Consider the following 27,564-nt stretch of genomic DNA (forward strand, 5'->3'; position numbering starts at 1 on the left):
GGTCCCTGACTGTCACTGTACTGTCAGGAAATTTCACTAGTTTCACTGATAAACAATATCGTTTACCTTATATGGATAGACAAGTAATTGCTGTTTTTATCATTAACGTCGACAACAAAAACATGGGCAGCGGATGAGTTTTTGGACTTGTGCTGCCATCTCACCGACATTCTCTCGGAGCCAGGACGACTACGTGGATGTAACCATTTCTGAAGAAGGCTCCCTGTCTGTTAATTGAATGGGACAAGGACTTGAGTTTAACTGCGTTAGAGGAATCTATATGAAAGCAAGTAAAATGGGAACAAAGTCTAGCAGGGAGATTTAGTGCGATAAGGTTCGGATTTCGAAGATGACACCCACTTTGGACCAATGGCAAAGTTAGAAATTGAAATGCGGAAAGATTTATTTTTTTAAAAAAACAAAAGGTTTCAGATTCTACATAAATATTCTGAAGAAAATAGAAGTTCATGTTTGTAGCTTTTATTTCATTTATTTCTAAAGTCTTTTGTCTACAAGTACATGAATTTGATGTTGTAGTATTTTATCCTGTATCTACCTGTATCCATAAGGAGAGGGATGTTCATCCCAGCAAATGAAACTTTTAAATCGAGTGAATGGCCAGAGACCAGATTCAGAAGCATAAATGTAACACTTCTATGCCAGCTGTTCCAGGTTGAAGTCCCACCTGCTCTGGAGGTGTGTCGTACATGTCTGTACAGATTGATTAATACTAACTCAAAGAGAGACCCTGGGAAATCAATAACCACTGATTAGTTTACACCAGGCTTGGGTTTTCAAAGACCTGAAAACTTGGGGGGGGAGTTGACTGATTTTCCATTTAGATCAGTGTTGGTTAGTTAGATCAGAGATAATAGGAACTGCAGATGCTGGAGAATCTGAGATAACAAGGTGTACAGCTGGATGTGTAGGCCAAGCAGCATCATAGGAGCAGGAAGGGTGACGTTTCGGGCCTAGACCCTTCAGCAGAAAATTTTTTTTGTCCGGAGGGAGGAGGGTAACTTCTTCAGGCTAGGCATCCTTAGAAGAGGCTTCGCAGTGGGGTTAAAATCTAACGTTTTCTGATGAATGGTCTAGGCCCGAAACGTCAGCCTTCCTGCTCCTATGATGCTGCTTGGCCTGCTGTGTTCATCCAGCTCTACACCTTGTTATCGCTTGGTTAGTTAGATGTTCACTTTCCACTAACCCCTCAATGGGCCCTGAAAAATAACTTTTATTGTGTTAACCATTCTGCCACCTCTCTAGACCAGGTCTGCACTGTGAACACCAGTCAACTCAATTGGATTAGTGCCAGCTCACATTTCCCATGGACTGATACAGCTGTCATTTCAAAAAAGAAAATTACCAGGCCAAACTGAATTCAATTCAAGGTTTCAAAAATGAGTAATAAGAAACAACTTAGCCCATCAAGCCTGTGGCAATGACAACTAATCATTTTGAAGAATTGCAGTTAAGTCCCATTCATGAGTGCTGTATATCAAAAAGCTGGTCCTTAGTTCATTATCTATGCTGAAACTTTCTTCTGAGCTGTTTCCTTCAGTGGTGGTTTGCCATCATCTTCCACACTTAGGCAAAGCATGGAGGCAGATCACAAGCTTATTGCAAACAGAATGAGAATCAGACTCTCACTGTTGGCATAATTCTAAATCATATGATAGCCAGTTAGTCAACTGAGTTAACAAGCCCCAGCCTTTCCCAATTTCTCTTTGCTGCCTTAACTTTTTCCATGCCAATGAGGTTTAAGAAAATCATTTTTTTCTTCATAACTATAGTATCTCATTTTCTCATGAATATTCACATTCCGTGTGACTCTAATAGCTTTCGTGCAATAAGGTGGCAGAAGTACACATCCATATTAAAAGTGGTCTTTCCTCTACAAATTCAATATTGCCTTTTTGCTTTTGTTTTTCAAAGCTGCTAAGAATAAAATCCAGAACATCCTTCTGATAGTCCTTTTTTAATCTAGTTATTAACTTTGAATACCACTTTACCAATACCTGTAAAACACTTTTGTTTCTGCCAACAATTTATGAATAACAATGATAAAACCCTTCTGCAGATCAGTTTGAGTGACTTCTTATAAAAGAAAATAAATCACAGTTAGTTTCTGGCATGAGGGCTTGTGGCTGTTTCTGATTCAGTTGCTCTGTGTTTGAGGCTTCATCCAGTACTAGTAGGATTGGAGAGTGCATTCAGAACTTGGACAAACAGGTTGATCAACTTGTAATTTTTTCCAACAAACCTCTGGCAGGAATTAAGAGTGGGAGAGATTCCTGGTCAGCTATGCTTGATGTGAAATGGCCGTTGTGAAACTGTAGCCTCTGGTGACTAGTTCCAGAAAAAACACAGCTGTAGAAACAAATATAAGCACGTGCACTCAGAGACAGTAGGAACTGCTGATGCTGGAGTCAGAGATAATGCAGTGTGGAGCTGGAGGAACACAGCAGGCCAGACTGCATCAAAGGAGCAGGAAAGTTGACGTTTCAGGCCGGGGCCTTTCTTCAGAACTGGGGGAGGGGGAAGGGAGCTCAGAAATAAATAGAAAGGAGAGGTGGGGCTGGGAAAGGTAGGTGGGATGGTAATAGGTGAGTGCAGGTAGGCAGTGGTGAGGATTGGTCAGTGAGGTGGGAGGAGCGGGTAGGTGGGAGAGGAGATGGACAGGTTGTGTCAGATAAAGGAGGCGGGGATGAGAGGGAGGGTTGGTCATGGGCTGAGGCTGGGAGTGGGGAGATTTTGAAACTGGTAAAATCCACATTTTGGCCATAGGGCTGTAGGCTCCCAAGGCAGAATATAAGGTGCTGCTCCTCCAGTTTCCGGATGGTGTCGTTGTGACACTGGAGGAGGCCCAGGATGGACGTGTCACCCAGGGAGTGGGAGTGGGAGTGGGAGGGGGTGTTGAAGTGGTTCATGACTGGAAGATGTTGTCATTTGACATGAACAGAGCGCAGGTGCTCTACGATGCAGTCTCTGAGCCTCCGCTTGGTCTCACCGATGTAGAGGAGGCCGCATTGATGGATGTGCAGGTGAACTCCTGTCTGATGTGAAAGGTTTGTTTGGTGCCTTGAATGGAGGTGAGGGGGGAGGTGTAGGGGCAGGTGTAGCACTTGCTGCAGTTGCAGGGAAAGGTGCCGGGGGTGGTGGGGTTAGTGGGGAGTGTGGAGCGGACGAGGGAGTCATGGAGAGAGCGGTCCCTACAAAAGGAAGATTGGGGTGGGGAGGAAAATATATCTTTGGTTGTGGGGTCAGATTGTAGGTGGCGGAAGTGGCAGAGAATGAAATGTTGGGTACGGAGGTTGGGGTGATATGTGAGGACAAGGCGGATTCTGTCTTTGTTATTGTTCGGGGGGAGAGGATATGAGGGCAGAGGTGCAGGAAACAGAAGAGATACAGTCGAGCATTTTCAACCACCAAAGGAATTGGGAGCAGGGGATCGCATTCTTGCAGGAAGGTAGGTGAGAGGAGGTGTAGTCTACGTAGCTGTGGGAGTCGGTGGGCTTGAAATAGATGTCAGTTTCGAGGTGGTCACCAGAGATGGAGACAGAGAGGTCCAGGAAGGAGAGAGAGATATCGGAGATGGTCCAGGTGAATTTGAGGTTGGGCTGAAAGGTGTTAGTAAATTTAATGAACTGTTCAAGCTCCTTCTGGGAGCACGAGGCAGCGCAGATACAGTCATCAGTGTAGTGGAGGAAGAGGTGGGGGATAGTGCCAGTGTAGCAGTGGAAGAGGGACTGTTCCACATGTCATACGAAGAGGCAGGCAAAGCTTGGGCCCATGCAGGTTCCCATGGCCACCCCCTTAGTCTGTAGGAAGTGGGAGAAGTTGTTAAGGGTAAGGACGAGTTTGGTTAAGCGGATGAGGGTGTTGGTGGAGGGGAACTGATTGGGTCTTTGGGAGAAGAAGAAGCGGGGAGCTTTTCGGCCATCTGTGTGGGGGATACAAATGTACAGGAATTGGATGTCCATAGTGAAGATGAAGTGTTGGGGGCCAGGGAATTGGAAGTCTTGGAGGAGGTGGAAGTGTCCCGGATGTAGGTGGGGAGCTCCTGGACCAAGGGGAGTAAACAGAGTCAAGATAAGTGGAGATAAGTTCAGTGCGGCAGGAGCGAGCAGAAACAATGGGTCAGCCGGGACAGTCAAGTTTGTGGATTTTGGGAAGGACGTAGAAACGGCCAGTGCGGGGTTGGGGAACGATGAGGTTGGAGGCAGTGGGTGGGAGGTCACCTGAGGTGATGAGGTTATGAATGGTTTGAGAGATGATGCAAGTGTCACTAAGCATGAAAGAGAACCAAGGAAGTGTCTGGTACTGGCTGAAGAATTGAGTCAGCATAAGTAGAAAAAAGGTAACATTTTTACATTGTAACTTTGGAAAACCAAAATTGGTTTCAGAAGTTGAAGATTTAAAAAAAAAGTTTCATAATGCATACTATGATTGATATTTACCATTAGATGAAGTTAGAATCAAAATTACAGCATTGAGTGATTGAACACAACTCAAACCTTCCCATCAATTACCTCTTCACACCCTGCTGCCATTCCTACATCTTCCTCTTTCAGCCTTCTCTGTAATACATTGATGCCTTTTTTAATTCATTTGTGGGATGTGGGAATCGTAACTCTGCCAGCAGTTTTTTGTTCATCTCTCATTGCCTTTGAGAAGATGGTGATGAGTTCCATTTGTGAACTGCTGTAGTCCATGCATCAATCATCCCATGTGAACAAGTTCCATGTTCTCACCAGTCTGTAATATTTTCCTTATAAAATCTTACTTAATCTAATAAAGCCTAATATTTATGGTTCCTAGTTCTAGACTGAGTGACAAATGGAAATTAAGCCCTTCAAACATTTGAAGATCTCTTTCAGCTCAACTTTTAACCTTCCTGGAAAAGCCCCAGCTTAATAATTAGGTATTTCTCCTTTTCTGACATCTTTCTAGACATAGCAGAGCTTTTCTTTAAAATTGAATGAAAGAAATGCACCTTTGCAATTGAAAATCATGGCCATGTTATATGACTTAAAGCAACACCCATTCTCTGGCCTAAAATGGAGCCTGTCTCAGTTTGTAGACTGGTTAGCTGAAAACTAAGCATAAGGGTACTTAAAATGATTAAGAGAAGCCTAGATGTTAACTTTATTCGTCTCCGTGTTGCAGCTAAAACGTTACTAGAAATGAACAGAGATTCCCCACAAAATATTTATGGTTAAATTAGTATTTTTATTGCAACAGTACTTCTTTAAATACAGGGTTTCTAGTTATTAGATTCACTGAAGACATTAATGGAATCAAAATTTCTCATTTTGGAAAAAACTACATGAAGCTGTCCCCGTGTAAAAACAGGCCAGGAATGCAAATACATTTTGTCAAGAGCAAACTCTTGTTTATAATCATAGAATAAGTCTAAGTGGGAACTGTTTTCTCCTGAGAAGAAAAGTCAGTTTTACATCTGATGGGCTCAGTGTTATTTGAGGAATAAACATTGTGTTTCCTTCACATCTTCCTCGTGTAATTTCAGCAATAATCATCAAACAAAACTGCTTCCTGACTACCTTTCTTGTCCCTTGATAAAATCCTTGTTTAGGATTCAAGTTTCATAGCAATATTATTAGCTACTCCTTCCCGGTTTGGCAGTAACATGCTCATCGAGTTAGCCTGTAAACACTGTGAAGGGTGGAGACTGCAGTCATCTCCGTACTCAGTAGATTCTTAGATAATTCATCTGACAGCTTTTCTAGAAGTTTTTTTTAACTTAAATCTAATGAACCTATGTTTCTAACACACAATACAGCTTTTGAATAATAAGCTGTATCAAATGATTCCTTTACCTCACCCAGGCGATTCTATCCTTTCCATGCCACTTCAATCCCAATCTTGCCATGCATCCCACATGGAAACAATGTCTCTTACCAGGGTGACTTTGCTATTGAGTTCCCCTTAACCCTTGTTTTATTACTCCAGACCTATTTATCTTTCCATATGCTAAGCACAACTCACCAAACAAACTCAACAGCCAAAGCACCACCTAAGCTCCCCAGTCAAAATAATCAAGACAGACAATGACTGAGAATGACTATAGGTGCAGTTCTCAAACTTTATAAAACACATCTCCCTTATTCTTATTTTTACCTAGGCAAGCACCTTTTTTGCCTGGGAAGAGGAAATAGGAGACATTTTTCCTACTACTTGTTGGTATTTCCTTATGTCAGGCTGTGCAAATTATAATTCTTCTGTTTTCTATTTTTATCTCTTGAAAATAAGGGAGATGTATATGGCTTCTGCACAGAGTCTTAATATGGCATTATATGACAAATTATCGACAACTCTGCATCCTATTTCGAGGGTATTGGAATTGTGGTAGTGTCACTTTAAACCTTTTAATTTGTTAATTTAAAAGCTTATTGTTTGAGTTTATACTGTATAGTGCACTTTTCTAAATCAAGTCACATTATGTAACATAAGACATGGAACAAATTTACACTGAACCTGTTGGTTCTACTCTCTCCACATGTAGAATCTGTTCTCTTGGAGCTTATATCCAATCATTCTATTTCTTAAAGTTCTCCATCAAATTTCCTGATTACGCAAGAGTTAAAAGTTAAATTCCAAAACATTTGCCTTTCCATACGTTTCCACTATCTTTGGTTTCCCACTTCAATTTAAATGGTCAACATGGTTCAGTTGAATTAATCTTTGATTCAGGAGGTAATGGGTTAAAACTTCACCCTAAGCATTGAATACATAATTGTCTACAATGCATCACTAAGGGAGTGGTACTTGTCAGTGACATTACTTTTCAGATGAGGAGTTAAATTGAAGCCTTAATTGCTTACTTGTATGATTCTATTACATAGAAAGGTCTCATGGTGGTGTCATTGAAGGCGATGAGTTCTTTGTGTCTGAAACAAAGTACATTAACTGGTCATTCATTTCACTACTGTTTCTGTGACTTGGTGTGTGCAAATGGACAGCTATAGTTGTAAATGAAACAAATGACCACACTACACAATAAAAATTAACTTTGAAATGTTCGATATAAATGTAAGCTTTTCTTCTCCACCACTCTAGTCATAGAGGACCATTAGATCCTATAAAATACTTGATGATCTTCCTCATTCCTTGAACTATCACTTTAACTCCAAATCCTGTTTGCAATGAAACGTTTTATTCAATTTGATTTCAGTGTAGTTAATTGCTTTAGTTTCAACAACTTTTCGTGGAGGTTTGTTCCACACATACATATTTTAAATGGATACAGAAGCTTCTTCTACTGCTTTAAGCCTCTTTGTATATTTTAACTACTTCCTCTTATCTTATGACTCAAAACAGCTTGCTAATGGTTACATTATCAGAGCAGCTTTAAAGCTGATATCAGCTCTGAATGAATACGTTTTCCAGGAAAACCAGCTCAATGCAATGAGACTGCTTTTGTAACTTTAAGCTGTAAAAAAAACAGAATTATCTACGTCATTCTTCTGCATATCATCTCTAAAATTGCGTGTGTTCTACAAATATGCCAGTCCTAATGAGCTATTTGTGATTGGAATAACTACTTTTGACGTAAAGTTATTCATTTATTATCACCAATGATGACCCAGAAACTGCTGTATTCACTATCTTTGGATTTGATGTAAAATTGCAGCATGCACTTAACAAGTCATGGTGTGTGTGCTGGGTATAGAAACTGCAAATAAATCAGGCCACTCCTCCCTGTGCTAACAAAAGGTCATCAATATGTCATCATGGCGTTTCCGTAAAAATTGAGGAAAGGCGAGATGGTGCCAAAATCAGACACCCACCCATCTAGAAATGACCAATGAACAATCTATTGAACTTGTTAAAGAATCCCTTGAATGCAGTTTTTCATTGCCTGTTGCACTTGTGGCACGTATGATGCAGGGCAGAAGAAAAGGCCCTCTGCTGAGACCGCGGTTATTATTGATGGAGCAGCAGATTCTGGTGGTGAAGGTGACAGCAATGGTAATACTTTTGAGTTCGTTTGCTGTTATTTTTTATTATGCCTTCCATAAGAAATAAACAGAACTGGAAATCAGGAGACTTTTAAATTTCCTGGTCGTAACAAATCCCCTCTGCTGCACAATTCCCAATTGGGCATGGACTAACCCCTTGAATTTGATGCCTTCCTGCCAATTGGACACTAATTGGCTGACAGCCACTTGGTTCCCTGAGCTGAGTGAATGGAGGTGGAACTGAGTGGACAATACTCTGAGATAACAAGGTGTAGAGCTGGATGAACACAGCAGGCCAAGCAGCATCAGAGGATCAGGAAAGCTGATGTTTCAGGCCTAGACCCTTCTTCAGATACGCTTTCTACTCTTTCTGTTTTACCTCCCTGGCCACCACTGAAATCCAGATCTGTTACAAATGTATTCATTTCAAATTAATTCCCCTATTTATATCTAGTGCTCTCCAAATATAACCAAGTATTTGACACTGTGGAGACAAAATTCCCCGAGGCCTTATTCATCGTGGCTGGTGGCTTCAACCAAGCCAACCTCAACGGTGCTGCCACAGTACCACCATCACATCTCCTGCCCCACTGGACAACTGAACATCCTGGACCACTGCTACTCAACCATCAAAGATGCCTACCACTCCATCGTGCGTCCACACTTCAGAAAATCAGATCACAACACTGTGTTCCTCCTGCCAGCTTACAAACAGAAGTTGAAACCAGAGGATCTTTCACAGGAAGAAATACAATGCTGGTCCGAGGCAGCAGAAGAGCATCTCTGGGACTGCTTGGAATCAGTGGACTGGACCGTATTTAAGTACTAAGCAGAAAACCTAGGCAAGTTCATGGACTTCGTTAGCAAACGCGTGGGGGACTGCGTGCCAAGGAAGTCGATCTGGGTGTTCCCCAACCAGAAACTTTGGACGAACGGGGAAATCCACTGCCTACTGAGGACCAGGTGTGCAGTATTCAAATCGGATGACCCAGACCGAGACACAAAATCCAACTATGACCCCTGCAAAGCCATCAGTGAATGAAGGAAAGGGGAATCGGAGGGTATGGGAACATAGCAGTAGCACGATCAGAACAATTTGTTTGGGTGGAGCATATATGCTAACATGTACTCATAGGTCATCTTGTGTTAACTTCAGTGTGAAAGCTGACAAATGCCTGCAATAAAATAGAGAGAAGAAATTCAAATGAGCATCTTGGATGTTCAGAACCTATACCAATATGTCAACCCTCAGCTTACTGTCTCTAATCATTTTTGGCATCTGTTATGTTCATGGTTATGTAATTTTAACTGAGGAATTTATTCTATTTTCACAACTTTTACTTTCCATGCTGCTGGTCCATGATGTTTATAATTTTAGATTAGAAATAATCTTGGCATAGAATGTGGCAACATAAACAAATATGTCACAGCTAAATATGACAGCTTTTTGTCAGACAGCTATCCTGAAATTATCTCAATGATCCAATACAATAGCAAAATATGATAGTTACAAGAAAGTTGTGACTAATGTCAGTCAATATAGAGCATCCTTATAACCCGCAGATTATTACCCATGGATAGGCACATGGATGATAGTAAAAGGTAGGGTATACAGGGTAGTTTGAATCATTCATGCTTTAATATATTGTCTAAACTAAAACAGATTAACAATTTACTTTTATAATTAAATTTAACATCTTAAGGAGTCTTCCACAATTTCCTTTATCCTCAAAATAAACATTACTCTATCACCCAAATGATGCCATGGAAGTTGTGCCTCTCTTTCTGAGCTAAAGGAGGAAGCTGCAGTTGGACTTTGATCCTTTAGTATTGTTTCACAAACTCTGTTACAATTTAACAGCTTATGTTTCTCTTCGAACCATTCTTCAAGCCTTTATTCCACCAGTTTTCCAGCTCCCTGCCACACCTGTTTTGCTTGGCTTCTGGTATTTCATATTTCCTCTTTTAAACACATCACACGTTTTTCACAGTTTATTGGTCTCCTGCAAAACCTTCTCTGATTGTGATATAGTGTTGAGCTGCATCTGTGGATGATTAATTTGCTACCTGAACTAAGCACTGTTAATGTTTTCTTTTTCAAGTTCTTCCTCTTGAGCCATGTTTTGTTGAATTCTTGCCCTGAAATTCAGGACTTCCATCCTCGATGCCTCCCCTGTTAACTGTCCGGCTTTGTCTTCCATGTCGTCTTTTTCAATATGCATGTTATGTCTGGTTTACAATAGAGTAGTAATTTATTGTCACTTGTACTTTTACAAAAAAGACAGTGAAAAGTGTTTAAGTCGCCATACTCCACCTAAATTAATAACAGAAATCATATATTAAAAAATGTAAACAAAGTCCATCTTAACCTTCAATCTTTCTAGATCAGCAACTTTATTCGAACTTATCATCTTGGAATGCTGTTAGTTTCCGGAAATTCTTTATCCGCCTAAACTTTACTTATTTCCTTTTCTGTCGAGAGCTCTTTGAAACTCTCATGGCTAATATTGAAAGATTCAATAAAAACCGAAAGAACTGCAGCTGCTGTAAATCAAGATCAAAAACAGAAGTTGCTGGAAAAGCTCAGCAGGTCTGGCAGTATCTGAGAAGAAAAAAATCAGAGTTAACATTTCGAGTGTGGTGACCCTTCCTCAGAACTGGAAAGATTCAGTGTCTGACTGCATGCCATTCATTTGGCTTTCCATGTTATCTCGCTTAATGATGGAATTTACCCAACCTGTAGGCTCTATGCCTCTTACTTCTGATCAGAAGGTGCTTTTAAATGGTTTCATGCTTTCAATCTTCAATGATGCCACCTTCATTTCATCGTTTACTGACATCAGCTGCTGCTGTTTGTAACTCTTCATTCCCAGGATAGCAGGACCATCTTTTCCTGACATAGCCTTGCACTTGTCTTTTGTATGTCCGTCTGATTTGGGCTGTTCCTAGTTGCTGAACCTCGGTTCACCATCTACTTTTAGCATGTGGCTCCTCCGTTTCTTCCTTTGGGCAAGCACGTTCTTTCAGACTTTTATAGAAGATCTTGTAGTATAGTTGAATGGAATGATAGTCCTTGGTGCTCTAGTACCAAGTTTAAACTTTAGATTGAAGGTCATGGAGTTGTACTTACCACCATCTTCCTGATCTGAATGGCTATGTGAATTTATTTGTGTTCTGACAGCATTTGTAGTCCAAACATTTCAAGTAGTTGCATTAGTCTTCAGTCTAATGATTCCTCAAACTCACCGTCATATTTATCTATGTCCAATGTACAATCTTTTGTTGCTGTTTTATTGCCTCAGCCCTGCTGTCTCACTATTTGGATAGTCAGTGTCTTCATCTGTATACTTGTGGCTTCATGTGCTCTGGCTGTATCTACTGCCTGTGATATTGTGAGCTTGTTTATATTCAATCAGTACTTAATGTACAACAAAGAAAATAAGGTCGTCTGGGAACCTTTCATCTGTTTGCTATATTCCTTAATTTTATAAGAACCAAATCAAGAGACTCGCATGGTTCTTGAGATATGTATTGCTGATCCAGTCATTTGCTCTCCCTCACCCCATCCCCCTCCCTCCAATCGGTTTAAGGTAATTGTGACTTTAGCTCATACGGTGGAATCTCTGATAGCCTATTCCTGCAGCTATCAGGCACCCAAGTTTAAACAAATACCCTTTCAAGTCCTCTTCAGGATTTTATTCCAACACTTCAAGTTTCAGACTATCACGAATTCCTTACTCTAAGGTAATTTGGTCTTCTTATATTCTCCCCTTCTCAGGAGCACCAATCCGTACATGTGTCTCCATATAAGGACTTCACCGAACTTCCCGAACGAAAGTGAAGACGCTCAAAAATCTCTCCGTCTAAACTATCGCTGTTTCCCCTAACACTTAAAATAAATCCCATAGTTTGTGAAATTTCTGCAGACTTTAAAGCACAATGGTCTATCTGGCAAAGTCATACAACCATAAAGTAAACAAAAACCCATGTGACCCCACCACACTTCTGTGTCTGTAAAATCTTCCTTACTGTCCTGTTTTGTCGCCATCACCTGGATAAATTGTTATGATCTCTCTACCTTTAATTAGTTTGTACAGTTTTGGGTCACTTATGACTGGTTAGACCCTTGGCATGTGACTGTTATACCTATCGTTATCCCAGTCATTTGGTTTGTCTCCAGCAACACCTTATTTTTAATTTTTTGTAATTATCTCTCTGCGTCATTTAATCGGATTATAGGTCATCCCTTCACTTGTTATTCAGCTGTTGACACTTTACTCACACCGTCTAACACTTGATCACCTGCAGGGACTTATTATTCGGCACTCCACTCACACCTTTTGTATGATCTTTTAATCTCTCTTCCGATTGATCTCTGCCTATAAATTCTGTGCCTGTGTGCTTCTTTCTCACTTTGCCAGACAAAGGGGCAATGCTGTGAAAGCTTGTGATTTCAAATAAACATGTTGGACTTTCATTGGCAGGGGAATTGAGTTTAAAAGCTGCGAGGTTATGCTGCAGCTCTACAAAACCCTGGTTAGACCACACTTGGAATATTGTGTTCAGTTCTGGTTGCCTCATTATAGGAAGGATGTGGAAGCTTTAGAGAGTTTGCAGAGGAGATTTACCAGGATGCCGCCTGGACTGGAGGGCAGGTCTTATGAGGAAAGGTTGAGGGAGCTAGGGCTTTTCTCATTGGAGCGAAGAAGGATGAGAGGTGACTTGATAGAGATGTACAAGATGATGAGAGGCATAGATAGAGTGGATAGCCAGAGACTTTTTCCCAGATCAGAAATGACTATTACGAGGGGGCATAATTTTAAGGTGGTTGGAGGAAGGTACAAGGGAGATGTCAGAGGTAGGTTTTCTTACACAGAGTGGTGGGTGCATGGAATGCACCGGCGGTGGTAGTGGAGTCAGATACATTAGGGGCATTTAAGTGACTCTTGGATAGGCACATGGATGATAGTAAAATGTAGGTTATGCAGGGTAGTTTGATCTTAGAGTCGGATAATAGGTCGGCACAATATCGTGGGCCAAAGGGCCTGTACTGTTCTATGTTCTACAACCTGGTGTCGTTTCACTCCTGACATTAAAAACCAATTAGGCTGCCAAATTGTTTTAAAAGAAATCACCATAGCTACAGAAGTACTTCGGTTTGTTATTAATGTCAGACACAAAAAAAGTTACTAACTTAAAATTCAACATCCGTACAAATCCAAATAAATAGTATTACAAATATGTGTTATATAGTTTATAATATACATGTACACAAAAGAAACCAGCAAACACCCTACTTCTGTATTATCTTTGAAGATGACTATGGACTGAATTTTCTGAGTGGCATGGGCAATGGCAAGAAAGTTGAAAAGGTATGGCAACAATGGAAAAAATTAATTCTGATATTTCTGATTTTCCACTTAGATGTTAAATGACAAATTCAGGATCTTTTCAATGACCTGAAGCTACAATATTTCCATATATTTGCATATCATTATTAAAAAACTTACCTCATTTCTGTGCAGCTCCCAATTCTTCTCTCTTTCCCCGAGGAATTAGATTAGACAAATTCATGACCATGAAAGTCCGTGATTACTACCTTTCAGCAGCAGCTTACAATCTGCATCTTCCAGCATTTCATCCGACACTGTCTTGACCACAATGTCCCAGCATGCTCGACAGACATTGTCCTCTTCCATCCTTTTTCCATGCAAGTAAACATCACCAAACCGCCAGTAATGTGGCTCTTCTCTTTCTTTGTTAGCAGTCATTCACTTTGCACTTACTGAGAGTTCTTCGATGCTAACTTACAGGCTGTCAGCCTTTGTGGTCTGTATTGTTTTTAGTACTTGGGGAGAGGATGGCAGCTTGCCAACGAGTGGACATGTTGCTATGGCACCGTGCTACGTTAATGTCATATTAACAGTATGTGCCAACAGCTTGTGTGACAGATAAACTACATGTGCATCAACCAATGGGGATGTCTGAAAGACCAAAAGAGAAGAGTCCTTGGTAGGGTCAATCAGAAGTATGGTCAGACAGGGTGTATTGCCAGGGTCAAAGGGGATCCATGTCCCTTTTATTTTCCTCAAGTATTCTTGGGATGTGGGCTCATTTGTTAGGTTAGAATTTATTATCCATTTTAATTACCCAGAGGCGGGGGTTTAAGAGTCAGTATATTCCTGTGGGTCAAGAGTCACATGGGCCAGTTCAGTTACAGATGGCAGATTTTCCTCCCTAAAGGCCATTAGTGAACCATATTCGTAAGTTTTTACAACCGTCAACAATGGTTACATCGTTACCGTTAGGCTTTTTAGTTTTAGTTCCAGGTTTTGCATTACTAATTTCAAATTTTACCATCTGCCATGGTCGGATTTAAACCTGTGTCCCTAGAACATTAACCTGGGGCTCTGGATCACTAATCCAGTGACATTACCACTATGCTATTGGCTCCCGTTGCAGTCCAGGGAATTGGGCAATGGTCAGTTCCAAAGGTCAAGTGTGATGAGCCAGGACCTAACAGACAGGTCAGCCATTGTGCTGTGGAGACATCAAAATCCCTTCTAGACCCCAGCCCCTAGCCCAGGCACATAGGTCCCAGGAGCCTTAAGGCCCAGGATCTGGTTTGCAGTGGCTAAATGGTGATAGTGACAGGCCTTGACATCAAGCCTGAAATTGACAGAGTGTGGCAACAAGGAGCCCGAGCAAAAGAACCAGGTGGAATTGGGTAAAACTCTCTGTTCTCATTCACCTTCTTCCCGCACAGCTGTACTGAACTTCTTTTAACCTGGGACACTGTACTGACCCAGGCTGCCAATGACAGGTCAGGCTGGCTCAGTCTGGTAGCAATATTAAAGCACAGACCAATCTATCAAGTGCTTGTAGATGAGCTGTAGGTCACCAGGTTCGATCTGAATACCATATGAACATAGGCTGGTATTGTTAAATAGGTGTCTTATCGGGGTGCAGTGACAGTGAAATTACACAATTACTCTGTGTCCTGAGATACAAATGTTCTGCAGACAATTATGTAAATTTTAGCTAGTCTGAAGAAACAGACGGCAAAAAATAATAATGTCTCAAGATTGCCTAGGAAAAAAAATCCTAAAAATATAACAAAGATAAAAATGTATAAAAGCTGAATGTCACTAAGACATCTGAATAAGACACATGGAAGATGAGATTTTAGTGCTTAAATTTAATTTCTTTTGAGACAATTATACTCAGTGACGCAGAAGTTTGTCTCGGCCTGTTTTGTTTTGCATTCAGTACTAACACTGTAGAATGTGTGTCCTAAAAACAAAATTTTATTCCATTAATTTTGGGTTATACTTGTGCTCCCTTGGTGCTCTTTAACCTATCTAATTCTGGCACTCTGTGTATATCGACTCTGTCTGTTGGTTTCATGATTTAAAAAACTTTGAATAAATCTCTTCAGTGTCTACATGATTGTGTAGTAACTCAGTTTCTCAGTCTTAAACTAACAATTTCAGTCTAGTAGTCCTTTGAATCTTTTTAGTGGTCTCCATTTCACTCACCATGTGAGGGGACTACAACTGATCATAGGATTTTAGATGAGACCTAACCAATCTCATCTAAAACTGTATCGTTCTTTCTTTTATTGTGAAACGTTTCTTGATAAGCAGGCAGGCATTGTGCCATAGTCATGTATCTTAGGAGTTCTTCAGTATGTACATCATTGCACTGTGGCACAAACTGACAGGCTTTCAAAATCCACAGGTAGAGAAACACTGTCAGAAAACAATTATGTACAAAATTTAAAACACCCATGAATGCTGTATTGAAACAAAATAAAAATTCAAAATTCCGTGTTTAGAGGAGACCTAGAAAATGGCAGCATTGTTTCTTAACTTTTCAATCTTCATGATTTAACCACTGCTGGATATCTGTAAACTATTACTGTTTGTTTGATAACAATGTCATCCAAAGATAAAGGTTCTAACTGGGTGATTTGAGTAATTGTCCATTAACCCTGTCTCCCTCAGGGTGGCATTCAGTTATGTTACTACATGCTGATGATAAACAAGGCATCGTATTTCAAACTATCACACTCCCATTTACTGATCAGTCGGAAATTCTTCAGCAGTTGTATGTGATTTTGTAACTCTGATGCAAGTATGCAATATATAAAGGATAATGAGTAGATGCAGGAGGCAAGGCCTTTTAATCTGACTTAATTGCTTTATTCGAGTTTCAACGAAAATATAAGCAATTGATTGGCAGTGATTTTTCTCATTCAGTAACTGTCCTATTAATTTTCTGATTGTCTACTTGCTTATGTTTTTAGGCTTATCATTTTTTTGGTTGATTGATTAATCATTAATCATTTTTGAAGTGGCATTGCTCCAGATCTAGAGTCTAACAAACTACCCTCAGCTTTTAAAACAACATTGTCCTAGATTTTGCTGTACATAATAATGACTGAGGCCATCAGCACTTTTCTGCAATACTGGGTAAAACAGATAGCAATTTCTGGCAACTGCTCATAAACAGACAAAAACAGAAATCAAGAATTGACTCCTTATTCTTCACAAGATGTGCTGTTGCAGTCTTCAGTGGAATGTGTGTAGAGATCACTGTGATGGTAACTAAATACTATTTTCATTTTACAGACACCTGGAAAGGTTAGGCCACATACTGTTGGGAGAATCATATTTAAGGGCAAATTAGTGATAATTATAGTTGAATAACCTTTCTTGTCCTGAAATATTAATATCACACGTGGAGTTCATTCCTTCAGAAGAAAATGATGCTGCAGATTTTAAGAATAGGATTAAAATTGTTCATTTTGTTTCTATTTTCCCTTTTATGTCCTTTCTTTAAACACAAATCTATGTCCTGATTTTTATTCTGCTTTCTGTACAATGGTTTAAATGTGACTGACATTCCTTTTCATTTAAAACTTTCTGCTTTGCAGTCTGCTCATCTCATTGAGGTCACTTCAGTTTGATTAGGTGGAGGACTTCCCTGCTTGTTCTTTATCTGAAACACCCGTTGAGATGTTAATTCCAAACAGGCACCAGTTGACTGGAGGTCTTAGCTCTCAGGCCTGCTAAAGGATCCTGGATAACTATATACAAGGTGAACAGTGAAAGCCATTTGTCTGATGCTCGAAGGAAAATCTGAGCCAAGCCACTTAATTCTGAAAATAGCTTCCACATTTTTTTTGGCAAAATTACATAACTTCAGGCAAATATCCAACTTTCCATAAAGTGTGACTGTACACATTTAATCCTCCACATTCAATCCACCCCTTTCAGTTGTGGAATACTAGTCTAGTGACACAATACCTTTCGGCCATTGCACCCCTCAAATTCAAAATATTGCAATAATGAAGAAAAGCATCAAAATCTCCAAACTCTGCTGTTCCCTAGCTAATGGCCTTATCCCGTCCCTGGCAATATCTGTTCATAACAGATTTGACCTCAAGGTAAACATCCAACCACATGTCCATGGCATCACTAAGACCACCACCTCTGTAATATTACCCTACGTCAGCTTATCGGCTGCAGAATATGTCATTAATGCCTTCATGACGTTGAGACTTGTCAATACAATCCTGGCTGGCCTCCCACATTCTACTGTCTGTAACCCCAAAGTCATCCAGAACACAGTTACTTGTGTCTTTATTCACACCAAGATCCATTTACCTATTATCCCTGTATTTGCTAACCACATTTGGCTCCCAATCAAGCAACACCTCAGATTTGAAATTCTAACTCTTGTTCTCAAATTCATCTATGACTGTCTCTTCCTAACTCCATAATGCACTCCAGCCCCACAACCTTCTGAGGCATCTGCATTCCACTAATTCTGTCTTCTTGAGCACCCTGATTTCAACCAGTCCACCGCTCGTGGTCAGTTGCCTCGGCCCTACGTTCTGGAATTCCCTCCCTAAATCCCTCAGTTTCTCTTACTCCTTTTAAGTTGTTACTTAAAACTTACCTCCTTGATCAGCAAAGTGATGGAAGGGACAAAAGACAGTGCTAAGAAATAGCCCTTCTTCAGCAATAAACTGCAGAGTTTGGGGTCTGCCAGTGCCACTCAGTTCCTGACTTTATTACAGCATTGGTCCAAACATGGACAGAATCAGTTAAGTCAATGAGTGAATGAAAGATGTGAGTGAACTGGCTGATTTACTAACATTCAGACCCTTAGATGAATGTAGTAGCAATCCCCACATTCTCCACTCCCTTGTGTGGCATGGTGGCTCAGTGGTTAGCACTGCTGCCTCATAGCACCAGGGACCCAGGTTTGATTCCATCCTCGGGCGACTGCGTGGGGTTTGCATATTCGCCCCGTATCTGTGTGGGTTTCCGTGGGGTGCTCTGATTTCCTCCCACAGTCCAAAGATGTGCAAGTTGGGTGGATTGGCCATGCTAAATTGCCCATAGTGTCCAGGAATGTGTAGGTTAGGTGCATTTGCCATGGGAAATGCGGGGTTACAGGGATAGGGTGGGGGGGATGAGTCTGGGTGGGATGCTCTTCAGAGGGTCAGTGTGGACTTGTTGGGCGTGGCCTGTTTCCACACTGTGAGGCTTCTATTATTCTATTATATAGTACATTACAAATGTAGAACATCAGATAATGCAAGCGAATGAACACAAGGCTCCTTGTGATCATCTTTAATGGTGCGCTGCACGGGCGACACACTTTCCATTAACTTAAAGGGGAGAGTTAAGCAGATGGGTTTGGCTCTCACTGTGTAACCCTCAACTCTTGGAGCTTGACTATGCTAAAGCTGAGCAGTATAAATGAGAATACAGCCCTGCTCTCAAATAGAACAGAAAATTTTGAGGCTGACATCTAGATTCAGAAGAACGCAAAAAGATTGAAGGAGATGGCCGAGGAAAATGAGGAGGCATTGGTGGTGATCTTTCAGGAATCACTGAAGACAGGGAGGATACCAGCGGGCTGGAAGATTGGTAATATAACACCCCTCTTTTAGAATTGAGGGTGACAGGGAACTATAGGCAGGTTAGCCAGACCTTGGTCATTGATAGAGTCCGTAATTAAGGATGAGATTGTGAAATATTTGAATGTGTATGGTAAAATTGGGCTAAGTCAGCACAGTTTCATCAAGAGGAAGTCATGTCTGATAATTCTGTTCGAATTCTTTGAGGAGATAATGAGCCAGTTAGACAAAGGAGAGCCAATGGACATGATCTATTTGGATTTCCAGAACACCCATGAAGGCCACACAGGAGGCTGTTAAATAAGACAAGAGCCCTTGGTATAAGGGATAAGGGACAAGGTACTGACATAGAGGATTGGCTGACTTGCATAAGGCAGAGGGTGGAGATAAAGAAGTCTTTCTCAGGATGGCTGCTGGTGATGAGGGGTGTTCCACAGAGGTCCATGTTGGGACCACAACTATTCATTTTGCATGTTAGCAATCTGGATGAATGAACTGAGGATATTGTTGCTAAGTTTGCAGATGACGCAAAGATAGATGGAGGAGCAGGTAATGTTCAGGAAGCGGGAGGCTGCAGAAGTACTTGGACAGGCTAGGATCGTGGGCAAAGAAATGGCAGATGGAATACAATCTGGGAAAGTGTGAGGTTATGCACTTTGATAGGAAGAGAGAAGCGATAGACTGTTTTCTAAATGGGAAAGGCTTTGGAAAGCACGAAAGGGAGTTGGGAGTCCTAGTTCAGGATTCTCTTAAGGTTAATAGGCAGGCTCAGTTGGCAGTTCGGAAGGCAGATGTAATGTTAGCATTGTCACATTGTGTTTCATTGACAGGGGTAGAATGCAAGAGCAGAAATGTACTGCTGATGCCCTATGATGCTCCAGTCAGGCTGCATTTCGAACATTGTGAGCAGTTTTGGGCCCCGTATTAAGGACAGATGTGTTGGCATTGGAGGGGGGTCCAGAAGAGGATCGCATGAATGATTCCGGGAATGAAGGGTTTGTCATGAGTGGTTGAGGACTCTAGGTCTGTACTCGATGGAGTTTAGAAGGATGAGGTAGTATCTCATTGAAACATGCAGAATACTGAGATGCCTAGATAAAGCGGAGATAGAGAAGATGTTTCCACCAGTAGGAAAGACTAGGACCCGAGAGCATTGCCTCAGAGTGAAGGAACATTCCTCTGTTGATGAAGAATTTTTTCAGCCAGAGGGAGGTGAATCTGTGAAACTCATTGCCACAAAAACCTGTGGAGGTCAAATCATTGCGTGTGTTTAACACCGAGATAGTTAAGTTCTTGATTGGTAATGGGATCAAAGGCTACAGGAAGAAGGTAGGAGAATGAGGTTGAGAAAGATATCAGCTATGATCGAATGGTGAAGCAGACTCGATGGGCTAAATGGCCTAATTCTGCTCCTATATCTTATGACCTTATGGTCTAACTTGAGCATTTCAGTTTTGAGAGGCAATAAAGGACAGTTGAGCTGTGATAAACAGTGTGGAAAAGATAGATCTGGAAAACAACTTTAAATTGTGCAAGTGGGATAGGTTCATTCTTGTGATCCTCTTCTGCACCCCCTTCAAGGCCAACACATCTTCCCTTAGATACGGGGCACATAACAGGAGAGAAAAAGCCTGGAATGATGTAGTGAAATTGTTCTTCAGTCATACTATCGTACAAGCAGAAGAGGAAACAAGAGCTTTAAATTTATTTGAGAAAAAAAGTGTTGTGTTGAGACACTGTGGAGTTATTTCTGAATGCAAGGGAAAAAAGATTTTCCTGATCTGTATCCATGATCAAAACTGATTTAATGTTTCTCTTTACCTTTTAAAATGTAATAGTTCATTTCTATGCTTTAGTACCTCAGTTAAAGTAATTTTCTAATCTTTCTCCACCCTCATCCTTCCATTCTGTATTAAAATTTCTGTGAACAAAGCCTTTACATTCCATTCAAGTGCTGTCCATTTGAAGAAATTAGATCATGGCCAGGGGGGAAATAAAATCACCATCTTCATCGTGAAGCTTATTCAGTTGGTCTTTAATGGGTTCAGGGTTTTAGCCAGATGCTGGTGTCCATCTCTGTAGTTTATCAGTAACACATGAAAAGAAAGTTTTGCTGTTTTTGGAAGTAGATGTTATTTAATCCTTCACTGCATTCATACTGTTAGTTATCAGTTAAAATGCTCTTGAGGTGAACTCTCACCCAGCGGACCAGGAAAGAACACTTGGCTTTTGCTCAAAGTCAACAAAGACATTCACAGAACAAAACATTACTCGCTGCCCGAAAGTCACAGTAAAGTTCAAGGCACTCCAGCTGTGACAATAAAGTCTTGACTCTTCAGTTTTTTTTTCTTGAAACTTGCTCTTCCACTGTCTCATTACATCCCTTACACATTGCCACCCATGACCCCTATATGAGTCTTTAAAAAATTCCTTGGCATGTTATATTACAGGTGCAGGTACAGAATTTAAGGTTGAGCACAGCATTTGGAAGGCAGAACTCCATGAAATTCAGCCTAGCTCTAGGTTCCTCCTTCCACATCTCCACTTCAGTTCAGGAGTCTGATGACGTTCACTGGATTAGCCAGCTGGGCGAGGTTGCTCGATTGTAGCTGATATAGGTGGAATCACTTCTCTTTCTGAGTCACTGCCTTCAGGCAAGAAAGAAAGGAAAGTTAGGAAATTAACAAAAATGTTTGCACATTGACAATTGTTCACCTAGATATTTCAGTTTTGATGGTTGAAATACATGACCGGACTCACCCCACATGGTAGGAGGGAGATGAATGCAAAGATGATGATGGCATCAAGTTTATAAAAACCAACTCTAGCGCACTGATAATACTACTTTCTGCAGAGGATCATGGTTGTCCCTCAATTTGAAGATTATATCCACTCAGAAATGTGAGGTGCTGCCTATTGGCTTGTCATGACCAGGCCAAACCTCACTCCACAGATCTGTGGCTACAGTGGCATTTAGCATGAAAGATTTGCTTCATTTTCTTTCCTTCTCCATCACTGCTCTGCCTCATTATTGAACTCAAAACATTCAGCCTGATGGACAACCATAATGCATCCATTGCCTGTGTGCAGTTTTTTAACTAGGGACCCCAGGTTCACAACCTTGTCTCTGTTGTCATGTGCCATTGCCAAAGAGTGTAGGAAATGATGCCTGCATGTGACTTTATTTTGAGTATTTGGGGTGTTGTCATTGTCCTCAAAATCCTTATGGAATGACGGTCTGTTTTCAGTGATGTATTGAGCCACAAGGACTGGGACTATCTTACCACTGCAGCCACCTTCTGTGTTTGTAGCCAGGAAGGCACATCATCATTCCTTCACCACACTTTGTCTGCCATCTCCAGGCACAAGCCTCACCACTACATCCAGATGGCGAATCATGGAAAGAAGTCTAAGTGCCCTGCTCTAACATGGCAGGCCTGACATCATCATGTTTAAATGAAGCTCCTTTCCAGAGATTTTGGAACCATTTTGAAATTAAATGTCTCCTGTGTCAGTTTCCTGGAGTTTGAGATGTTTGATAGTAAATTAGATGTTGGGTTTGAGTGACACACCATGGAAATGGTTGAAGGTCAAGAGTCCTGATGAGTCTATGAATAAAGGCTCTGTGCTCTGAACCGTTCTTTTAGTCATTTCTGAGAATAGTTGGTGAGGTGAGAATACTGGTTATGAGAAATTTATTTCTACAATTTGGAGGTGTAAAGATTCATATCTTTCATATCTTTTATTTTGTTTCCGTGTTTTCCGTGGACTAAAATAGGAAATGTTTTGAAAATTATGGGTTATTGAAGTATGGCTGCACTTTTAAAAAGTAAGTAACCCAACACTCATTGTTAGCACTGTTTACACATTGCTTCTTCAAGCAGTGGTAGAAGCGTGGTTGCAAGATGAGTTGCAAGCAATGTGTATGAATGGAGTTTTGGCTGGCAACAAGTAGCTGTTCGGACTGTGAACTAGTGACCATCTATTGATGGCAAGGGCCTTTCTGCCTGCCAGTGGCACTGTACTGGCTATAAGCTGAACAGCTTGGGAAGGTTTGGCAGAAACCATTAGACCTCTGCAGGAGAAAGATCTGTTTTTGCTGTGCTGTAAAAGGCACCTTTCCAGTTGTTGTAAGCTGTGACTTTTAATTGGTAAGTCAAAGACCTTTATACGTATGAACCAGTCGCCCTGTGCCTTCTGTAAATAGAAGAAAATATCTGGAAAGAGAAGACCAAGAAGCAGTGAGCTGATCGGCACAAGAACCATTTCAGCAAGCCCTGTGAACAGGGACAAATAAATTGCCTTCCCAGTCTTTTCCCCTATGTCCATAACACTCATGTTTATTGCCTGTTTGTGTCTGTCTGAATGTGTGCAGAAGGGAGTTTATAAGGAGGTTAGAGTTTTAACTAGTGGACTTATATATCACTGCTTCGTAGTTGTTTACCCGCAGCTAGCTTCTATTTATTTATAATCATTTTTGTTAAAGACAGAAAACTGGTCTGTGCTTTCTATAAGTCTGGGTCTAAAAGATGGGTAAATTGGAGAATTCAGCACACTTTTAGAACATTTAACTTTTTTGGCAACTCTGAGAATAGTGGGACTAGATTTTTAGTGGACTAGTCCGGTGAGGCAAAACAGAAATGTTGGTACAAAGGATCATGACGGATCACATCATGACTGCTTTGACTGGACTTTAGATCAGCATCTACAGCAGTAAGGGCATACTGAGGAGGGAACCTCAAACTAGCAACAGAAAGGGCAAGCTCACAGAAGACACTGCCTAATTAACGGTGTATTGATGAGACTGTGCTTCCTTGACTTCTCGGGAAAGCAATATTCCCCGCAGGCTGAGATTGTCATGGTAGGTGGTCATAGAATTCTTCAACCTCCTAAAAGAAAGTCTTCTACCAGATGGACGTGCATTATCAATGGCTGTGAAAGCCACGACTTGCCCTAAACCTTTTGATTCCTTCCAGGCTACTTCAAGAAACACATCTGAGTGTCTTGCAGTCCACTGCACAAGATGTATAACAGATACAGATAATGGATAGAACTTTTCCAGGGTTGAGAATTATGTGAACTTGCCTTGGATGAAAATAACCAGAATGCGTGGAAAATCAGATTGACATTACTGGCTGCCTTCCCACAAATGCAGGGCGTCATTGAATTGTCAGGAATGTGAAATCAATCATGATTAGATTAACCAGGAATATTCATCAACTGCAGTTCTATCAATATTCAACCAGTGTGCTGCACAAAAAGGTCCACGCAGGTCAATGTTAAAGCTGATGGGAGCTACAATGAAGCTTTCATACTGCAGCAGTCCAAAATCCCTGACTTGTTCAAACCTACAACCAAACTTCAGAGGTGAACGCTTGCCAACAAACAATATGTATTTCAAATTTGGCTGATCAAGCGTCTGTGAATTTGATCGATTAGCATTTAGGGCACATGCTACAGTTATATGGAGCCTTGGTAAACTGCATTTGGAATGTTGTGATTAATTTTGCTGTCCTCACCTAAGGAAGGATACACTTGCATTTGAGGAAATGCAATCAAGATCCACCAGACTGATGCCTGTGATGGTGGCAATGTCCCATGAGAAGAGATTGAGGAGACTGGGCCTATATTCTCAGAAGAATGAAAATGATCTAATTCAAGCATAGAAAAATCTTGTAGAGCTTGAGAGATGTTCTCCCTAGTTGGGGATTCAGTCTAGAAACAGAGGACACGGCCCCGAAGAAGAGACTGGTTGCTTAGGACCGAGATGATGAGGAATGTCTTCACTGTCATGGTGGTCCAAGTCTAGCTATCTCTGGTCAAAGATGTTGATGTGCTGCTTATAAAATGGTTTCATTCTTTGCAGAAACCATCTGGACAATCAAGGATAAGCAACCTCCAGTCCTCCTTTCTCCCTTGTATTTTGGGCTTTTTTCACCTGCATGGTGGAAACATAGACTGAGGATTGTCTGCAAGGCATGTGTGCATTGCATGATGCAGTAGATGTGGTGAAGGTGACCTGGAGGAAGGTGCATCACGAGTGCGTGGTTGTCCAGATACCCAGGCCTTAACTCCCATCAAGTCCCGTTCACCCATTCCTCAATGTGCTTGATGACCTACATTGGTTTATAGTTAAGCAACAGCTCCATTTTAAAATTCTCAGCATTGCTTACAAACCCTCCTTGGTCCCACCCTGTCAATCCTCAGTCCTGTCGTATTTCAATTATATAAAGTAAAGTCACCATAGTTCCACTTCCTCATTACAGAGAAAGACGATTGGTGATGTTTTAACTTGGTGATGCACCATAGCAGGGTGGAGAAGGTGGCACCTTTGTGGTAACCTCAGCCAGTTCATAAATTGACCTTGCACTGTTGGCATTATTCTCCATTGCAAACCAGTCATCCAAGCTAATTGATCCTCCGTGTTATATGTTTTTCTAATTCTGGCTTCTTGAGCATCTGTAATGAAAGCTCCTTAAAATCTATCTATTTGACCAAAGTTTTTTGGTCAATTGTGCTGACATCTTCCTTAATGTGAAATATTGTAACACTGCTATGGATTGGCATGTTATGTTACAGGTGCCATTTACGACAAGTTGTTGTCTGCTTGCCTCTCACTTTTTTGTTCTGTATCTATCTGTAACTCTCCCTCTCAGCTCTACTCAAAGTGAAACATATCTCTTGGAAGTAATTCAGAAATCTAATAAGCTTTTTTTGTGTTTTAACTAGCTTGGTAAAATATTGCCTGGGTGTTTATACTTCTATAATTTACTTGCCTAGTTGTGTGGCCTAACCAGACTTTCTAGTTTCCACATTTCTGACTCTCCCATATAATCTTTCACAGATGCTTTTTAAAGATGCATTTGATGGAACTTAGCTCTAATTCTTCTTGAGTTTGCACTTTAAATTCAAGCAGCATGTAATGAAAATAAAATATTGCAGACTGAGCAGTGGTGCAGAGGTAATTCTAGAACACAATACAGTATATTATGGATTTTTTTCACTTCTAGCCCTGGACTGAAGCTGATGTACTTTCTACTTTCCTATCCGTAAGAGCACAGTATCCCTCCCATCTTTCCCTTTGCCTGCTGGCAGAGAGTCCAACCCAGCACTATTACTGGGTTTACTGGGTTCACGTCTTATCCTGCCCATCCCTACCTGAGTTCCCATGTTGCTGCCAGAGTCAGCCTTTCCCGTCCCCTAACCAAGTCCTATTGGAAAGGCAGATGTGATTACATACCCACATTGTATCATTTTCATTGTTATTCGGGTGGAAACACAATTCAACAAGAACAGCATTGAAGGGTCTAGGCCCGAAACGTCAGCCTTTCCTGCTCCTGTGACGCTGCTGGGCCTGCTGTGTTCATCCAGCCCTGCACCTTGTTGTCTCTAGAACAGCGTTGGGACTTGGATAAGGCAGATTTAGACTCTGGAAACCCAGATAAGATTTATGTAAGTGGCAGATGAAAATGATCTGGAAGCTTTTGTGTTTGAATATATAGCAGCCCTGTCTCAATCCCTCAAGATTTTTATGTGTACAGGATGCTATGGCCAAATGATATTATTGCTAGACTGCTAACCCAGAGACCCAGGTAGTATTCTGGGGATAGTAGGAACTGCAGATGCTGGAGAATCTGAGATAACAAGGTGTAGAGCTGGATGAACACAGCAGGCAAAGCAACATCATAGGAGCAGGAAGGCTGACGTTTTGGGCCTAGACTCTTCTTCAGAAATGGGGGAGGAGAAGGAGGTTCTGAAATAAATAGGGAGAGAGGGGGAGGCGGATAGAAGATGGATAGAGGAGAGGATAGGTGGAGAGGAGACAGACGGGTCAAAGAGGCGGGGATGGAGCCAGTGAAGGTGAGTGTAGGTGGGGAGTTAGGGAGGGGATAGGTCAGTCCAGGGAGGACGGACAGGTCAAGGGAGCGGGATGAGGTTAGTAGGTAGGAGATGGGGGTGCGGCTTGAGGTGGGAGGAGGGGATAGGTGGGAGGAAGGACAGGTTAGGGAGGCGGGGACGAGCTGGGCTGGTTTTGGGATGCGGTAGGGGGAGGGGAGATTTTAAAGCTTGCGAAGTCCACGTTGGGCTTCAGGGTTCCCAAGCGGAATATGAGTTGCTGTTCCTGCAACCTTCGGGTGGCATCGTTGTGGCACTGCAGGAGGCCCAGGATGGACATGTTGCCTGAGAAATGGGAGGGGGTGTTGAAATGGTTCGCGACTGGGAGGTGCAGTTGTTTAGTGCGAATCGACCATAGGTGTTCTGCAAAGCAGGGGGTGGCAATGGGTACCCGCATGGGCCCAAGCTATGCCTGCCTCTTTGTAGGTTACGTGGAACAATCCCTCTTCCATACCTACACTGGCCGTCAACCCCACCTCTTCCTCCATTACATTGATGACTGTATCGGCGCCGCCTCGTGCTCCCACGAGGAGCTCGAACAGTTCATCCACTTCACCTTCCACCCCAACCTTAAGTTCACCTGGACCATCTCTAATACCTCTCTCTCCTTCCTGGACCTCTCTGTCTCCATCTCTGGCAACCATCTAGAAACCGATATCCATTTCAAGCCCACCGACTCCCATAGCTACCTAGAATACACCTCCTCCCACCCACCTTCCTGCAAAAATGCCATCCCCTATTCCCAATTCCTTC

At 41.6% G+C, this 27,564-nt stretch overlaps 1 protein-coding gene across 1 annotated transcript in view; it reads left to right on the forward strand.

The window, feature by feature from the left end:
• The window catches only part of sytl4 (synaptotagmin-like 4), an 82,127-nt gene that overhangs the window by 631 nt on the left and 53,932 nt on the right, over window positions 1-27,564 (forward strand). The window lies entirely within an intron of this gene.

This window comes from Rhincodon typus, chromosome 14 (assembly GCF_021869965.1).
Source record: "Rhincodon typus isolate 14 chromosome 14, sRhiTyp1.1, whole genome shotgun sequence".
In the NCBI taxonomy this organism is placed as follows: Eukaryota; Metazoa; Chordata; class Chondrichthyes; order Orectolobiformes; family Rhincodontidae; genus Rhincodon; species Rhincodon typus.